We start from the raw sequence: 19,301 nt of genomic DNA, 5'->3' as shown, positions 1-19,301 counted from the left end.
CTCCCTCTAACCTAGCATCTCTCCCTAAAATGAACAACTAGTATAATTTTGGGGTATTCTTCCAGTTTAAAATATGCTTATTTATTTCCAAAAATGGAAATATGCCACACACATAATTTTACACATTGATCTTTTTCATAATATCTTTTGGAGACTTTTCTTTCCAGGGTGTACATATTTTCATTATTTTAAAATGATGGCTCAATAGCACACTTCATGGATTATCCTACCAGGCTCTTAGAAGGAAACTTTGATTCCAACTTTTGCTGTTACAAATAATGTTTAGTGTCTAAATCTCAGTGTGCGAAATCATGAAGTTCATTAATTCACTCCAGAGCACAAATGCAGAGGGGCCTACAGACCAATCAAAATGCCCATCAAGAAGGCTGGCTGAAGGAATAGGGTGGCATTATGCTGAATGGGAAGTCATTCTTCTTCGATCAGTAAACTTGTTTGTATTCTTAATCCCTCTTTTTCCCAACCTTCCAAAAAGGTCTCTACATTCCTGAACGTTTCATGTGAGCAGGCTAATTTTGTTTTGTGGGGGGGGAAAGTACAAAGCATAAGTATGAAATATTATGGCGGATAAAAGAGACAGGAAACAGAAATAGGAGGCTGGAGGAAGAGCAATGCTTAAAATCCAAAGTACCTGGGTTACACTGACATTTTAAAGTGTTTTTCCATCCACAAGGTGGGTATCAAGATTCAAGACAATCTTATCTAGATCTCCAGGAAGACAAGGTGGCCCCAGCTGACATCTGGGTTACATATTTAATGCCCAAACATCCAAGGAGGGGGGAACCCGTCAAGCTAACTCTTTTGATTTCATGTAAACAAAATAACCAATTGATGGACTGATTGCTTCCGTTGTTTTGGATTTCTGTATACACAGCCACATGCCAGCGATCAAAAAAGCATCATCTTCGAATTCAAAGCACCGCACAGGACTGTGCCATATCGTGCATAGCAATCTGAGTCACAAAGAACAATGCTTCCCCTGAAGGCCCCTCCCTTCGCATTTACCCTTGGTACCGAAAACGTCCATTCCAGGTAAATAATTACCCCTTCCCCAGAACATGAATTACCTTATTCCAAATGTTGGCTTTTTTTACTTTTCCTCCCTCTGTCAACAGTGTGTTACTTTTTTATTCATTGTTATTGCCACAATAGGGTGGGCTGAGAAAAACAGAAAAGAAACCCATATTAATATTTTCAGCTGTCCTCCTAGATGTTGAAAGGCAATACCAATATTTTGATTAAATAAGTTACGGGTTTCTATGTTTTTAATTCATCTGTGTTTTTATTTAATTTCTTGAATGTTAATACTATTTCAACGATCAAAAATGAGCCTATTGTTATCTATTTCCCTAAATAGTTTAGAAATACTTTTAATAGCATTTCCTTGTCTTTGCTTTATAAAAGTCATTACATGTCTATTGTGGAATGTTATATAGCCCCTCTACTTACTTGTAGTTTCTATATTTCTATACTATTTTGGAAAATGGGATATTAATAAATTACATGGATATTAAGTTAAAACTTGGATTATCAAAGTATCTACTCCAGTAGATATCCTTTAATAATTATTATAGATCTAGAATTATATAGCCTTAGCACTATATAAATCAGAAAAAAAGACTACTCTTCCTTTCATTATTTCCTAATTTCAGATTATAAAATTAATTCGAGGAGCTATTACTGTTTTTATGCTAATTTTGTACTCTCCAGTATATCAACCGGTTTTCTAAAAACTCGCTCTGGCTCGTTGTTTTGTGCAGCAGCCTCCTCTTCCTGTGTTTATCTTACTCTTCAGTTTTTGCTGATATTCGGGGTACACTGACCCTCCTTCTGGTTGGCCCGTATGTTCCCTCTTAGCAGCCTTCGTCGAGTCTCAAGGTTTTAATTGTCACCTATTCAAAACATACATTGAATCTAGATTCCTCTCCTGAGTTGCAAAACTGCGTCTCCAACCGTCTGCCAGAAATAAGCACTTAGAGTGCCCGTGCATATTTCACAGTAGCATCTACCCACCCAACTGATTAAGAAAAATACCTTCTCTAATTCTCTCACTTCCCACGTGCAATCATTAAGTCTTGTTTAATTTGCCTCCTAAATACATCTTGGCTCGATTTCCTTTTTTCCATCCTCTCTGTGTCTAACCCTGACTTAGGTCCCCGCCTCCCTCACCTGGGCAGCAGCAGTGCCCAGAGCTGCACTGTGGGCAACACTTGCAGTCCTTCTCGCCTCCCCTCGCCCCGTTCTCCTCTCAGACTCTAGTCGGGAGCATATTAAACATCTGGTAACTCCTTAAATGTTTCATAGTCTCTTACCTTGAGCCCCCAGACAGGCTGTGCTCCTTGCCTAGTGCATACAGCACACACATACGTATGTGGCATATATCATGTTATATATAATACACGTGATATATGCACCATATGCTATATATAAAGTTTATACACTTATTATGAATAACATACATGCTACGCATAGGTCTATAGGCAACACACAAACATACATGCAGTTTCCTCTGAGATACTCTTTATCCTCACCCCTCTGATCACCACCAAAGCTGTTCCTCCAATATAATCCCATAACATCTGTTACTTTCTAATCAGAGCACTTGTTACTTTTATTATAATTACTCATTTGTATGATTATGCCCTCCAGTGGCGTCAAGAACGTGTATCTTTTTATCGCTGGATTTTCCCATATCTAGCACAGCTCGCAAAGAAGATACTTAGGAAACATTTCCTAAATGAAAGGATTTGCGCATCAATGAACATATGCTAGCATTTTAGGCAAAAGTAGGCTAAGGCAAGGGCTATGACCTTATTTAAACCAAGCGTTATGGTGAAACAAATGATACTTGTATGCAGGGCTAAGGTCGTTGTTATAATTTCATCCGCAAGGCAAGTTGTGGAGCTTATCTTTCTGTCCAAAACTTGAGAATTAGTAATGCTGCCTCAACAAGTAGAAATGTTCAAAGAAAGGCTGGGATCCAGAGTGCCACCCCCTAATGTCACCAAGTTCGGAGATGACAGTGCAGTTCTAGCTGGACACTGCCGGACTGCTCCCGCGGGCACAACTGAAAAACACTCAAATTGCCAGAAAACTGTTTTCCAAGACTGATTATTAGGACAACAAAACCAGGATTTAGGATTTACAAAAGAAGGAGTGGGACGGGTGTGGCGGATCTTTGGATCTCTCCTGTGAGAAGGCTCTCCCACGTGCTGGCCTCAGTGCTCAACAGGGCGAATTTCAAGGACAACTCATGCCGTGAACCCAACCTTTACCCTTGGGAGGCTGTTGCACAAACTAAAAGGATGTATTGCTTTTCCTCGTACAAAATATTTTAAAATCTGCCTTTTCCCTCAGCGTTTGCATTTTACTCTAGTTCTCTCATGCCTCTATCTTTTTAGGTTTTATCAATAAAAATAAATGGTGATATAACATTGGGGAAGTTCTCATTGGACTATGGGCTGGGTTATGAACAGCAAATTACTCTTTCCACTTAAAGGCATACCTAAGAGTGATGATAATCTTTCTATTCTAGGTTTAAAATGTTCTTATTTTATGCTGTTGATGTTTAAATATTGGAAGGGGTAAATAAGTCAGAATTTGTCACTTTCCAATAGGTTAAATCTTAGTCAACTTCAAGAGATTCTTTAGGTTCCTTTGCTGTGATGTGAAAAAATTTTAATGGAGTATTGGTTAGTTAAATGAGCAGTTTGCTGGAGCTGGGGAAACTTGGATTATATAGAATGCTATGAAATCTATTTTTGTTTATTTGTTTTCCACTCTAATCTTATTTTTCCTGGAGAATCATGGCTGTTTCATCTCAATATGCTACTCTTTCATATAATTAAAAATATCTCTGGTTCAATGGATAATACAATGTTGGCCTTTTATCTGCACCATTTGCAAAACATTAGTCTTGTGTGTGTATTAATTGCCTGAATTTTGGCCATATTTTATATACTGTATCATTTTTCACTGAATATTCTTTGAGATGATTTGTTTGTTTTAACACACACACACACACACACATATATATATATATAAATATTTATGCCATAGATTTAATCACTTGTTTCCTAATATACATAAATGCATACAATTTAAAATATTATTGCAGCCCTGGCTGGTGTGGTTCAGTGAGTGGACTGAGCACCAGCCTGCAAACCAAAGGGTCACCAATTCTATTCCCAGTCATGGCACATGCTTGGATTGCAGGCCAGGTCCCCATTAGGGGGCACACAAGAGCAACCACACACTGATGTTTTTCTCCTCTTTCTCCCATTCTTCCCCTCTATCTAAAAATAAATAAATAAAAACCTTTAAATATATATATATATCTTAAAAATAAACAAATAAAATAAAATATTATTGCATAATTCCTAAAATATTTTTCAGTCCACATTTTGTAAAAACTAATATAATATATTCTATTATAAAGCTATAGATATTTTCCTCTTCCATAAAAGAATCTAACTTTTGGAGCTATTTTCTGAGTCTCCCTCCAGTTAAAAATCTATATTATATATATTATATTTTAAATTTGTTATACCCCTGCTGTTCTCATTACTATAAATCTATTTAATTTAAACAAATATAGAGAAATTATAAGCATTATCTGTAAAAAAATTTAGAAGATTAGTTTTATTTCTTGAATATGTTTTTAATAGAGGTGATATTGAGCCTACATTAATAATTGGGTAAGATATAAAATTAATAATACCTAAAAAGTAAGTGGTACTGTTTAAAACATTCTGTTCTATTGACACTAATTATTGCCTGAATATTACACACTTACATTTTTTACCTAACATTTTTAAAAATTGAGTCAAATAAATTCTAAATTAGACATTGATTCATATAAAATCATACATTTAGGTATAATTGTTTTCTTTGTTTCTTTGCTCTTTGGTTACCTCTGAAAACATTTTCACTTCAAAATTATTGAGGAAAAAGTAGTCTTTAAAAACAAATAAACAGAAATTAACAAAACTTTGAGCCTTGTGAAAACCTGCTGTGGTTGTCCTCCAACTGGATTCATTGCCATCTATTATTTTCATTTATGATCATTTAGCCAGTTCCCAATCCATGTGAATCTGTTCTCATCCAAAGCAATTATAATTAATTTGCAAGTAAAAGTTCATGGTCCACTGTTTGGAATGCTTCACTGGAGCCCAAATAAATGACGTCGGTTCCATTCTCTTTCTCCAATTAGTGTTGTAATTCTGTCAAGCAAGCCTATTATCATGGTCTGGCGTGATTTGCTCATTATGGACTATGCTGCTTAATGCTGAAGATCTTGTTGTCTTCTAACTGCTTACAGATTGCCTTTCAATATTTTCTTTCCTACTTCATTTCATATTAATCTGTTGCTTGGTGGAGTGTAAACATTTTATTTATTTGGGCATGTTTACAAAGAAAAGCCTCCAGAAAAGTTAGTTGTAGAATCACTCTAATTGTTTTTTCAAAATATATAGTATTTAAGTGAGGTGCCTTGGGATCTTTGAAGTTTTTTAATATTTTTTAATTTACATAAAATCCTCTCCATGAGAATTAATAAGGAGGTTTACTTAATGAATATGTGAGTACTTGCATTTTCAAAGGAAAATAAATCTGATTTCTCAACAGAAACACTTCAAGGCAAAAGGTATCAGCATGAAATATTCAAAGTTATAAAAGGAAAGGACCTACAACCCAAGACTACTCTATCCAGCACGCTATCATTTAAAATTGAAGGTGAAATAAAGAGCTTCCCAGACAAAAAAAGTTGAAGGAGTTAGTTACCACCAGATCAGTATTGCAAGAAATGTTAAAGGGCTTGCTTAAGGAGATGTGAAAAAAAGAAAGACATAGAAGGAGAGAGAAACATAGTTATAAAGAATAAAATGGCAATAAATAAGTACCTATCAATAATAACCTTAAATGGAAATAAGTTAAATGCTCCAATTAAAAGACACATGTAGCTGAATAGATAAGAAACCATGACCCATATGTAAATACTGTCTACAAGAGACCCACTTGAGAACAAAAGATACACACACACTGAGAGTAAAGGAATGGAAAAAATATCCCATGCAAATGAAAATTAAAAAAAAAAAATCTGGGGTAGCAATATTTACATCTGACCAAACAGGCTTCAAAACCAAAGCCATAACAGGAGATGAAGAAGATAACTACATAATATTAAAGGGACAGATGCGACAAAAGGATATAATCCTTGAAAACATATATACACCCAAAACAGGAGCACCTAAATATATAAAGGAAATCTTGGTGGAAATTAAGGTGGAGATCAACAGCAATACAGTAATAGTAGGGTACTTTACCTCTCTGACATCAATGAGTAGATTTTTCCATACCCCCCAAAAAAGTCAATAGCAACCTTAAATAACACATTTGATCAGATTTCATTGATGTTTACAGAATATTGCATCCCAAAGCAGCAGAACATACATTCTTCTCAAGTGCACATAGAACAGTCTCAATAGGCCACATGTTAGGACACAAAATAACTCTTAACAAATTCAAGAAGACTGAACTCATATCAAGCGTCTTCTCTGACCACAAGAGTATGAAACGAGAAATCAATTATAATAAAAAACAGAAAAACACTTAAATACATTCAAATACATGGAGACTAAATAACATGGGTTAAAATGAATGGGTTAAAAATGAGATCAAGGAGGAAATCAAAAGCTACCTGGAGGCAACTAAAAATGAACACATAATAACCCAAAATCTATGGAACACAGTGAAAGCAGTCCTGAAAGGGAAGTTCATAGCATTACTGGCCTACCACAAGAAACAAGAAAAAGCTCAAATAAAAAATCTAACTCTATACCTAAAATATCTAGGAAAACAACAACAAACAAAGCCCAGAATAAGTAGAAGGAAGGGAATAATAAAGATTTGAGTGGAAATAAATGACATAGAGACCTTAAAAAAATACAAAACATCAATGAAACCAAGAACTAGTTCTTTGAAAGGTAATCAAGATTAATGAACCTTTAGCAAAATCACCAAGAAAAAATAAAAGAGAGGTCCCAAATAAATAAAACCCAAATTAAAAAGAAGTAACAACTGACACCACAGAAATACAAAGGATTTTGAGAAAATACTATGTACAACTATATGCCAAAAAACTACAACCTGGATGAAATGGATAAGTTCCTAGAAACATACAATCTTTCAAAACTGAATCAGGGAAAATTAGACAATCTGAATAGACCAATCACAACTAATGAAATTGATGAAATAATCAAAAACTCCCAGCAAACAAAAGTCTTGGACCAGATGACTTCACAGGTTAATTTTACCAAACATTCAAAGAAATAACACCTATCTTCTTCTAAATATTCCAAAAAAAATTCAAGAGGAGGAAAGGCTTCCAAGCACATTTTATGAAGCCAGCATTATCCTAATTCCAAAACCAGATGAAGACACTACAAAGGAAGAAAATTATTGGCCAATATCCATAATGAACACAGATGTTAAAATCCTCAACACAATATTAGCAAACTGGATCTAGCAATGTATTAAAAATATCATACACCATGATCAAGTGCAAGTTATCCCAGGGCTGCAAGTTTGGTACAATATTCACAAATCAATAAATGTGATACATCACATAAACAAAATAATAAATAAAAATCACATGATCATACCAATAGATGCAGAAGAAGCATTTGATAAAATCCAACACCCATTTGTGATAAAAACTCTCAGCAAAGTAGGAATAGAGGGATCATACCTCAACATAATAAAGGCTATTTATAACAAATGCACAGCCACCATCATGCTCAATGGGCAAAAACTAAAATTGTTTCCCTTAATATTAGAAATGAGACAAAAATGTCTTTTTTTGCCACTGTTACTGAACACAGTAGTGGAAGTACTAGCTGCTGCAATTGGACAAGAAGAAGAAATAAAAAGCATCCAAACTGGAAAATGGGAAGCAAAATGGTCATCATTTGTAGATGACATGATACTGTATACAGAAAACCCAAAAGACTCCACCAAAAATTACTAAATCTAATAAATAAATTCAATAAAATAGCAACATAATCAGTGGCATTTTTAGATACCAATAATAAACTACCAGAAAGGGAAATTAAGAAAACAATTCTATTTACTATTGCAATTAAAAAAATAAGATGCCTAGGAATAAATTTAACCTGGAGGTAAAAGATCTATACTTGGAAAATTGTATGATACTAAAGAAAGAAACTGAGAAGGGCACAAATAAGTAGAAGTTATACAGTGTTCATGGTTAGGAAAAATTAATATGATTAAAACATTCATACTACTGAAAACAATCAACAGATTCAATGCAATTCTTATTAAAATATCAATAGCATATTCCCAGACCTAAGACAAATATTCTAAAAATTTATATGGAACCCCAAAAGATCCCCAATAAAATAGCAATCTTGAAAAAGAAGAAAAAAATTGGAAGTATCACACTATTTGATATCAAGTAGTACTACAAGATCATAGTAATCAAAACAGGCATGGTATTATAGGACAGGCCTATAAATCAATGGTACAAAATAGAGAGCCCAGAAATAAACCCATGCCTTTGTTGTTAATTCATACTTGACAAAGAAGGTGGGAACATACAAAGAGGTAAAGACAGTCTCTTCAACAAATATCGTTGGGAAATTGGACAGATACATGCAAAAAAATGAAACTAGACCACCAACTTAAACCATACACAAGAATAAACTCAAAATGGATTTAAAAAAATGTAAGTTGAAAAACCATAAAAATCCTAGCAGAAAAATAGGCAGTAACATTTCATACATTTCCTGTAGCAGTATTTTTGTCCATATCTTTCCTCAGGCAAGGGAAACAAAAACAAAGGAATATATACAAATGGGATGATATCAAAATAAAAAGCATTTGCACAACAAAAGGAGCCATTAACAAAGTGAAAAAAGGAACCCACTGAACAGGAAAACATATTTGCCAAGGATACATCTGATAAGGGTTCCATTTCCAAAATAAATAAAGAATTTATACAACTCAATACCAAGAAGACAAAACACTAAATTAAAAAATGAGCAAAGGACCTGAATAGACACTTCTCTAAAGAAGACATACAGATGGCTAATAGACATGAAAAAATGCTCAATGTCACTAATCATCAGAGAAATGCAAATAAAAACCACAATGAGATATTACCTCACACCTGTCGAAATGGCTTCGCTCAATAAACCAACCAACAACAAGTGCTGGCGAGGCTGTGGAGTAAGGGGAACCCTAGTGCACTGGTGGTGGGAATGCAGACTGGTGCAGCCACTGTGGAAAACAGTGTGGAGGCTCCTCAAGAAATTAAAAATGGAACTACCTTATGAACCAGAGATCCCATTTTTGGAAGTATATCTGAAGAAACGCAAAATGTTACTTTGAAAGAATATATGCACCTCTGTGCTCATTGCAGTATTATTTACAATAGCCAAGATCTGGAAACAGCCCATGTGCCCATCAGCAAATAAGTGGATAAAAAAAGCTATGGTTTATTAATGCAATGGAATACTACTCAGCTGTAGAAAAGAAAAAAATCATACCGTATGTGACAGCATGGATAGACCTGGAGATTACTATGCTAAGTGAAAAAAGCCAGTCAGAGAAAGACAAATACTGTATCATCTCCCTTATATGTGGAATCTAAGAAACAAAATAAACTAACAAACAAAATAGAAACAGAAGCACCGATGCATGGAACAGACTGACAGATCTCAGAGGGGCGCGCTGTTTGGAAGGGTGGGTCAAAGCACGTGAAAGGGTTAAGCAAAAAATGTATACATATGACGTGTGTGTGTGTACTATATACATATATTCAACACATAGACACAGACAACAGGGTGGTGATAGAAAGAAGGGAAGAGGGTGAGATTAGGCAGAGGTGGGACAATCAGGAAAATGGGGCGGAGAGACTTGGCTTTGGGTGACAGGTGCATGACGCAGCGTGCAGGTGATCTTTTGCTGAGTTGTATGCTTGAAACCTGTATGGTTTTGTGAACCAATAGATTCATTTTAAAAATACTACAGTATACTGTAGCACACTTTACAATATTATGAAAAACTATAGAGAACTGTTTTTCTGGTGAACTGCTACTTTATCTGCCTTTCATTTTCTCCTCACTTTGTTTAATAAAGGTGACTTGTCTGTTTCAAAAAAAAAAAAAAGAAAGAAAAAGAATAAGAAAACAGAGGACTTAAAAAATCTATAATCCAAACCTGACATTATTAAATAGAAATTGTTGTATGAACAATGAGAAAAAATAAATGTCCAAGTGTGTCATTTTAGTAAAGAATTTCAGTATACTTGTTCCTACCTCCACCTCTCCACTGACATATTCATCTCTGTTGCTCCTCAGTGTTCCCAAGAAAGTGCTGAAAGAGAATATAGGATGGTTCCGATCATGATTATAAAGATATTATTATCATTTGTGTCTTATTACAACAGAATATTTTGAAAGCCACTAAAGTGCTTTTTTAGCCAACAACAGTAGGAAAAACAAACTTTTCTCATGTGCAACTGTCAAGCCTATGCTAAAATTATTACTGATCTTATTTAACTTTTTTCAATGTCTGGGTCTGGCTTTTAGAAATTTTCATACATGAAAAGTAATAACAAGATCTTATCTTTTTAGTATGTGATACATGATTTCTCCATGACAGTTTTTTATTCTACATTCTCTCATTCTGCCTTACCGCTTGGTTTTCTTATTTACATAACCAAGCCCCTAACTACCATTATGTACATTCTATCTTAAATATAGTCTGGTCCTCCAAATCACACAGAAGTGATAATGAGAAAGATAAAAATGGATTTACCTATATATAAACAAATGCAGTATTATTTGTTACAAATTTTAATAAGTATTCTAGAGTCTAAATTTACAAGAGTTGGGACTCATTAAATTCGATTTTTAAATTACATAATGAATCTCAACCTGTTCATTATTCCTTTGCAAACCTAAAAGTTATTGTGGCACAATGACATCTTTAGAAATCAGCTTAGTAATCCATATTAACTTTTTCATAACAAAAATTAACCCTTGTATATACTATTAAAGGTAAGTGTCTTTGATTTACTGCTAAGGTTACCATGCTGGCTCAAGTTCTGTGACTGCCCAAAAGATAGCATGGGGAGAGAACTTGCAGGAAACCCCGAGCACAGTCCAAGAAGAAGAAAGTCTTCCCAAACGAAAGAAAAGTGGAAACAGATGCAGTGTCACCCTCCATTATGTTCGTTCGTGCGCGGTTCTTGCTAAAGAACAGACACTCAATCTGCTTTGAATTATTTGTCACTTGGCTTCTTTCTATTTCCATGCCCTATTTTGCATTTTGTTCACTACTCATTGTGTTACACAATCTACATCCTGCAAAAATAATACTAATACATATTCTTACAAAGGTTTAAAATATGTGTGACACGATTAGAAGCTGCACAGACCTTGTGTTTTTGAATTTGCCACCAAACTTGACAAGCTGGGGGTTTGAGTTCACTTGCCCTTGGTCCAGCTGAGTGTAAAAGTCCAATGAATTGGGCTTTAAAAGGCTTATAAAATAGTCAAAAAGCTTCTTGCACATCAAATAGCTCTTAAGACAGAACATTTTGATGAGTTTAGTGTAAATGAATCAGAAGCATATGGATTAAATTTACCTTAAAATACTCCTGGGTTTAAGAATTAAGAGAAAATGTGCTTGGCAAAACACATTTCGGGTTTTGCCTAACCCAGAACATTGGAAAAATAGTTCAAGATGTTTGACGAACCCAAAACATGGCTGGGCTCACCCATCCCTGATCCCCTGTGGTAATAGCAAAGGACAGGCAGCGGCAGCTTTTAGGTGCCTACATCTAGGTTCAGGTTCTACCAGGGTCGTCCCAAGCTATCGGGTAACTTGAGAATGACTTGCCTCATCTAAATCAAGTTTACGCTATGTGCTTTTGATAATCTCTGTTTAAGGACTGTAGAATGTGTGTTTTATATGAAGGGTGTGGTTCTTCATAATTATAGAAGCTCCTATGTAGCCACTCAATAAAAAAGAGAAATCATAAGGTTTACACTTACCTAGAGAATATCAAAAGATGAATAGAAAATTCAATATTAATATCAATGACTAGTTACTTGAATTGAATACAATTTTAAAAAGTTATTTCTACTTCTGAAATTAATAAAAATATGTTTTGAAAGACTCAAGCTTTCAAAAAGAAATGTGTACAATAAATAATATTGTGAAATTTTATTTTTTTCTAACATGAATTTATTTCTGCACTAGAAATGGGCAGCACATATGAGCAAGCCATTAAATTATCTGTGTATAACTTTATACTAAAAGTTGTCATTCATTCTTGAATTAGGGAACTTCAAATAATACTCGAATTATTTTTTATTTGAATTTATCACTAATTCTTTACATATGAGTTAGCAAATGTGGAAGAAAAAATAATTCTTTATATGCCTTCTTCCTTCTTCTCTTCCAATAAAGGAATAACCAGAAGACACAGATCATTGTCTTACTAATGTAAATAAAGTGATTCTTGTAAATTGGTGGTTCAGAAAATGTCAAGGTATAGCAAAATATATTTACATTATAAAATTTGGCTCATCAAGTAGAAGTGCTATCGACCTCAATTAAGATGGTGTCTTAAAGGTAACATCTAAAGTGCAATCTAAATGTTTTTATAAAATATATAAATGTAAGATATATTCTTGAGCCTTATGTTACTAAATATAAATGGTACTTCACTGTGTCAGATTTGAGGATTAAATTTCCAAAAGAAGAATATTTATGTTATTACAGAGTGATGCTAGGATATTTTCTGTGATGTGCTAATAAATTACTACAGGGAAGTAAAGACCTATTTTTACACATATTTATACAGAGAAACCAACTTTAAAAAAATTAGTTCTGCTTATTTGCTTACTAGAATAGTAGATTTTACAAATAAGTAATTTTTTTTCAAAAAACAACTAATAGGTAATTGATTCATAAAGTGAAAGTATATAAAAATGTGCAGGGATGGAAAAGATACCTATTTTTAATGACAAAATAATAATGCTACAACACTTTAAAATAATTTCACCAACCCTAATTTTCCGCAATCCAGGAACACCAAGGATCCCAAGGAATGTCATAAACCCCCTGCACTAAAGACACGTACTTTAATTCCAGCCCTGCATTTATAGCCTTTTTGACTCTTCTTACCATTATTTACCATTTATGACCTATTTTACCATTATTTTGATTATACTCCAAATATTTACTGAGTGCCTACTATGGGCCAGACACCACTGGGTACTAGAGAAATATAAAGGTTATTTATTCAGAATTGATTTTCTTCAGAAAGTTTATCATATATTGAGTGAATAGAGGCATACATAAAAATATTATTACATGTAGGAAGAGACATATAATCAGTATAGAAACATCCTAAGGATGAAGCGGACATAATGCCAGCAAGAAAATTAATACTTAACAGTCTTACATTAACAGATAACACAGGAAAAAGTAAAAGTAGACCAAAATTATAGCATGTAACTGTTGAACAATGGATGCTATAATGAATCATTTAAATTATGCTCAGTTTATTTTGTTTAAAAGGTAAGAAAGGGTATCTCACAATTTTAATCAACTTGAATTTAGTGTGCACTAAATTGTGCACTTGAATTTTGTATCAACGATGATACAAAAGCTATGCACAAGAAGTTACAGTATGATAAGCGGAATGATTACTAGTAAATGTAGAACACAATGTATAACAGAACAGCCCAGGGGCGGGGCCTAGGTCTTAACAGAAGGTAAGTTCAAACTTGTACAGGAGGAAGATTGACAGTTAGTCTTGAAAGCCTTAGGCTACTGATGTATGATAATTAAATGTATTTAGCCTGCTTCCAGCTAGGCTGACAGAGGTAAATGGACAATATTAGCTATGTGGATGTGTGCGGACTACATGTAGCCCAATCACCAGGAAGACTTGCTAACAAGAGCAGATTTCTGATGTCAGAACTTCTGGGGAAAGGGCCCATCCATCCATCTGCCCATTTCTACAGGATTCCTAAGCACATTGCCTTTTGAAAATCACTTTTCTAAATTCTGTAAGGAATCTTTCTGGAAAGATGACAGGTAGCCAGCGAGCAGATATCTAAGATACCCTAATGCAGGTACAGTTATTTGTAGAGTTGGGAGGGCGTGCATTTTACATTATGAGTATTTTATATTAGAGCCATTTATTAGCTATATATTGACATTGATCATAAATAGATGGTTTACTTTTACTTACAAAGCAGATACTATGTTTCTATCTTGTTGCTTCTTTGTGTCAACCTCATGCAAGTCCCAACATGGTTACACTCCTGGCGTTTCACACCTTTTACTAGGAAACCAGAGAGAAGGCGAGAGAGCTCAGAGGGGAAAGCACATTCCCCAAATTGCTGACACATGAGGCCTGTGTTACCGAACCCTTTAAAAAGTTTCCCATAAAAAGTATTTTTTCTCTAGTTTTCTAAACTTAATTTTCTGAAATCCAGGAACACCAAGAATAATTTTCTAGTTTGGGTTATGTTTTAGTTATATGAAAAATATATTTATAGGTATAGGCAATTCTTTAATGTATTAGACAAATTAGACATAAGAAAAGTTTTCATTTTTATGTGTTTTTTATTTCTTTATCGTTTCAGTAGTAAAATAAAAATAAAACCATTTGGGGAAGTGAAATAGAAAATGAGGTAACTTGTCAACAACTATCATAGAGTGACACATATACAAATGCAGAATAGTAACAAATAGGTGGAAATGCCAAGAGAACTACGGAGATCAGGGAATGAAAACGGACCACCTTTGGGAACTAATAGAAGGATAGCGCCTCTCCTCAGCACCTTGCCCCACCCAGAGCACCTTCACTTTTAGCATTTTCTATTAAAAAAAAAAAAAGAGCAGCCTTCAGGTATTAATATTCTCAAGTTCACCCTTCCCATAATTTTACCGCCACATACAAATTACCCACAGCCATAGAGTTTTTGCCTCTTTTCCTCTGAACCTATTAATACTCGTATCCCTCCTCTCCTGAATTTCTTCCTTCACATAGCTGCCCTCACTCCCAAGGCACATCCTTAAACTTTCTTCTCTGGGTAGAAAAGGTTTTTATCAAAAAATCTAGACGACCACTTTCATTGAGTGGTCTCCCATTCTCTCTCTCCTCAACTCGCCTGTAATCAAATTCCGCCCCTACCATGCCACTAAAATTACTCTTACTAATGTCACCAATGGTTAAACCCAATGGGTTAAAATTTCCAGAACTCAAACTTCTCCGTGAGGAGAAATGAGATAGTCGGCTGAGACCCTGTCCTAGAAGGTCACATATGTATCCTTAATTCTCCTTTATCAATTTCATTTCAGAAAAATCACAAATGATAAAACTCTATGATTATAATTTAGCTGATCACTATTAGTTTTGGGAAAAATGCAGCTCTCCTTTTCTTTCTAGAAGGAAGTCTGGCCAAACTGTCTAAAACCGAAGTTTCAAGGGCACTATGCCCTGTGCAGTGCTCGACCACCCGCGTGCAAGCCCGTCGTGACAGCCACCATCCCCCGCATTGTGGCATCGCTGGTACAGTAACAGGGCAGCAGCCGCCGCAGACCCTGTCTCCTCCGTCTTCTGCCGGCATCTCGGTCTTACCGACGTGTCAGACACGAGCCCCAGAACTAGGCATCGCCACTGCCTTCTATAGTTACTGCTTTAAATTTTTCTCCACAAAACTGAACAGATAGTTTCTTGACATTTGGGGGGTTCGGGTTTATCTACAGTAATATAGGTCTTTGATTCTATATGAGTTTCAATAAAATTTCCACGGGTACTTCAGCAATCAGATAAAAAAGCATTTTTCAATGGTTACAAAAGGTAGCTCTCTTACAGGGCTGTGACCTTTCTGAGTTTCATTCGTAACAAAGTGAGTTATGCGAACATGGCCGGACTCTCAGCACAGGTCGCCGTTCTCGGTCAGTGGAAACCATCAGGGAAATGGTCACCTCGAGCCATTTCGTAGCTGCTGGGAAAAGCCCTTAAAACTGGATATGCCCACCAGATAACAAATATCGGGCTTTCCAAAGGTAGACATGGAAGAGACATTTGTCTGTTACAAAAAACTAAAAATACTCTCGATTACCCAAGACGTTATTTTTACCCTCTTCCACCTATTTTGACTCTACATCTTATTCTTCTTTCTACTATTCATATATAGGGCGATAGATACATCTTTGTACTGAGTGAGAATGCATGGAAGGTTAAGGTAAATATGACAATGAGTACTATACTGTAATGAATGAAAAATATTTGACTCTATATTTAGGATTTATTATATTATTCACAATTGTCTTCTTCATTTTTCATGTAACATGATGGATCCTTTGAGCCTGTCTCTGTCTTTAGACTCTGGAAAAACATATAATAGTGGTAGAAACAAGACTCATAATATTGACAATCAGTACTAGCATTTGCTCCAACCAGTTATTAGGACTACATTTTAATATTAAAATAATAATAAAATAGCTCATACTCATTAAATTATTGAGCACTTAAAAAGTGCCCGGTACTGTCCTAAGCACTTTACATACATTATCTCATTATCTCATTTAATCTGGGGCCCAAATATAAGGCATGGTTATTAACGTTCCCGTGCTCAGGTGAGGAAGTGGGCCTGGAGCGCTAAGGCCTGTGGCCTAGCGTCACGTGGCAGTCAGTGGCAGCCAGGATCCCACCGTCGCCGTCTCCTTCAGGAGCGTGCACTCTTAAAGAACATCTGAAGGAAATTTGGATTTCTGGGACCTGTATCATGTCCTGTGAAGTAGCTTGCAAGGAACAAGATTCAAGTTTAAAAGCAGTGTCTTGTGTTCAATAATAGTCACAGACGCAGAGGGGAGGAGAAGGATCGCTGTTTCCAAGAGGAACAGAAGTGGTATGGTTCTGTGAAGGCGGAGGCTTTGGAGCAGCCTGTGCAGAAAGAAAAGAATGTTTCAGGGCAAAGTGAGGAAGGGCATCCCGAGCACAGGGAAGAACAAGGACAAGGGCAGAGGGGGAAGAAGGCGGGGCCCTTGCAGAAACCTGAAAATTTCCAGAACGCAAACTTCTCAGCCAGGAGAAATGGGAGAGTCGGCCGAGGCCACATCCTTAGAGGGTCGTATGTGCAGGGATGTGCTTTTCAAAGGCAATTGTCATTGTAGGGTTTGGGGAAAAAAGTGATATGAAATGATTTGCCCGTTAGGAAAATCATGCGGATAGGAAGTTTAGGTTTTGATTGGCAGAATGTAAGAGAAGACACAGGGAGATGAGTGAGGAAACACTTCCAATAATTTAGGCAGAAAAAAATGATGATAAATAATATGGTCAAGCCAGGGATAGAAAAGAAAGGATCAGTTCAAGAAACATGGGGTGGGGGAGGGGTGATGGGGGAAAAAGAAGAAACGTGGGACATTGAATAAACTCATCTGGTCTGAGGGTGGGGTAGGAGAGAAGAGTCACCACAGTGACTCCGTGTCCTGCGTGACGAAGGGCACGGATACTTGATGGTGAGAAGTAGGGAGGCTGCCGTGCAGAGGAAAGATTCGGCGCTCCCTGAAATTCTGGGAGGGGGTCTGGGAACCAAGGAGCGTGGATTACTGAGAGGCCCACTTAGATCAGTGTGAAAAGTGACTTAATGAATCCTTAGCTCTTAATATCACTCTTCCAGACCCTCCTTCCTTGATCTGCTTACAGCAGTTTTAATCTCTTAGATAGGTAGATAGATAGATAGATAGATAGATAGATAGATAGATAGATAGATAGATAGAACTACACATTATTTTGTTTATTCATTTATTTATTCAACAAATATTTAAACACTGTAATCTAGGTGCTGGGGGACTTGCTGGGTATAAAATAATGCCAAAGAATAGTGGTGCTCTGACACATTTCCAAGTAGTCAAGGAGCTCGATACTAAGAAACAAATAAACACACTGCTTCTTTGAAGCAGTCAACGTGGGCCCACTGAAACTGTCTACCTGAGAGGATGCGGTTTCACTGGGGGATTAGGGAGGGCCTGCCTGAAAAAGTAGCACTCACAGTAAAACTTGAACTTCTTTATCACATGACTACTTAGCAAGGTGAAACAGGTGGGGCAAGGTTATTCCAAATAGACACATGAGCAGGTGCAACGGCCCTGAAGCGAAGAAGAAATTACGTCTTCCAGAGCGTGAGAAGCAGCCCAGGTTTCGGCCGTGCCTCCTCCACTAGGTCATGGCTTCCTCCCTCAGAAGGACTACGTCCTCCGTAATGGGAGGCCCTGCCTCCCCGGCTCTCCCTTTGGGGTGGAATGTGTGGCAGGAGAAAATTACACTTGGAGTCAAGGAAGGGAAAGGGGATTACTAGACACAAAGCAGGCCAGTTTCACATTTTCCATCAGCCCAAGGCTTATTCTGACTGGAGAGGAAAGAGGTCCCCCTAGCCTTCTCTTGAATCAGGGTATTTGGTTATGATCAGTACATTTTAATACGATGGAACGGAATAGAATGTAAGACGGCCCCGAAAGTTGTAGTGCGCCTAGTAAGGGGGTTGATTTCTTTAAGTTTTTGTTTCAGTATGCTTGCTTTGCCCGCACACAGCTACATAGCCCTATGGCCAGGTGTGCGTGTATTCTTCTCCAAAATGCTCTTATTATACGGGTCATGATCAAAAGCTAGAAAGGCAGTGAACTTAGGTGTTAATTACTCTCTCAGTACATGGGGTGACAGACTAGCTTCAGTAAAAAGTGTGTGCTTAAATAGCCCACCATTACCCATCAAAAAGCAGCTGGCCAGGTGAAGGACAAGCATAATATCCAGCAAAAAGAAAAAGGTGGACGTTCTTCATGCTGCGGTTTCGCTTCCCTCCACCACAGAAGCCGTCTAGAATTCCTGCAGCCAGCGTTCCCAGGAGTTGTCACCTGCAGCACCCCAGCAAGGCGTTTCTGGACTTCTTGCTGGCTCTGCTTAACGCAAAGAGGTGCTTCCACAATTGTTCTAGAACCACCCACTCTGTTCCTCAAGTTCATCATTTTGGTGCCTGAACAAAAGTGAAGAGTAAGCTATTTGGAATGTGCCCAGGTAATAAAAGAAACCTGAGTTTAATTTGTAACGAAGTATGCAAACTAGAACATGCTGCCAAACCAAACATATCTTTGTTTCTCCAACATAAAAGTAGAAACAGCACAAGTCTATATGATTTTTAATAATTCTATGGAGATTACACTTTACCCAGGAA

This window comes from Pteronotus mesoamericanus, unplaced genomic scaffold (assembly GCF_021234165.1).
Source record: "Pteronotus mesoamericanus isolate MK-2021 breed Mesoamerican mustached bat unplaced genomic scaffold, CSHL_Meso_final contig_29, whole genome shotgun sequence".
NCBI classification, from domain to species: domain Eukaryota; kingdom Metazoa; phylum Chordata; class Mammalia; order Chiroptera; family Mormoopidae; genus Pteronotus; species Pteronotus mesoamericanus.
This window is presented reverse-complemented; position numbering follows the sequence as displayed.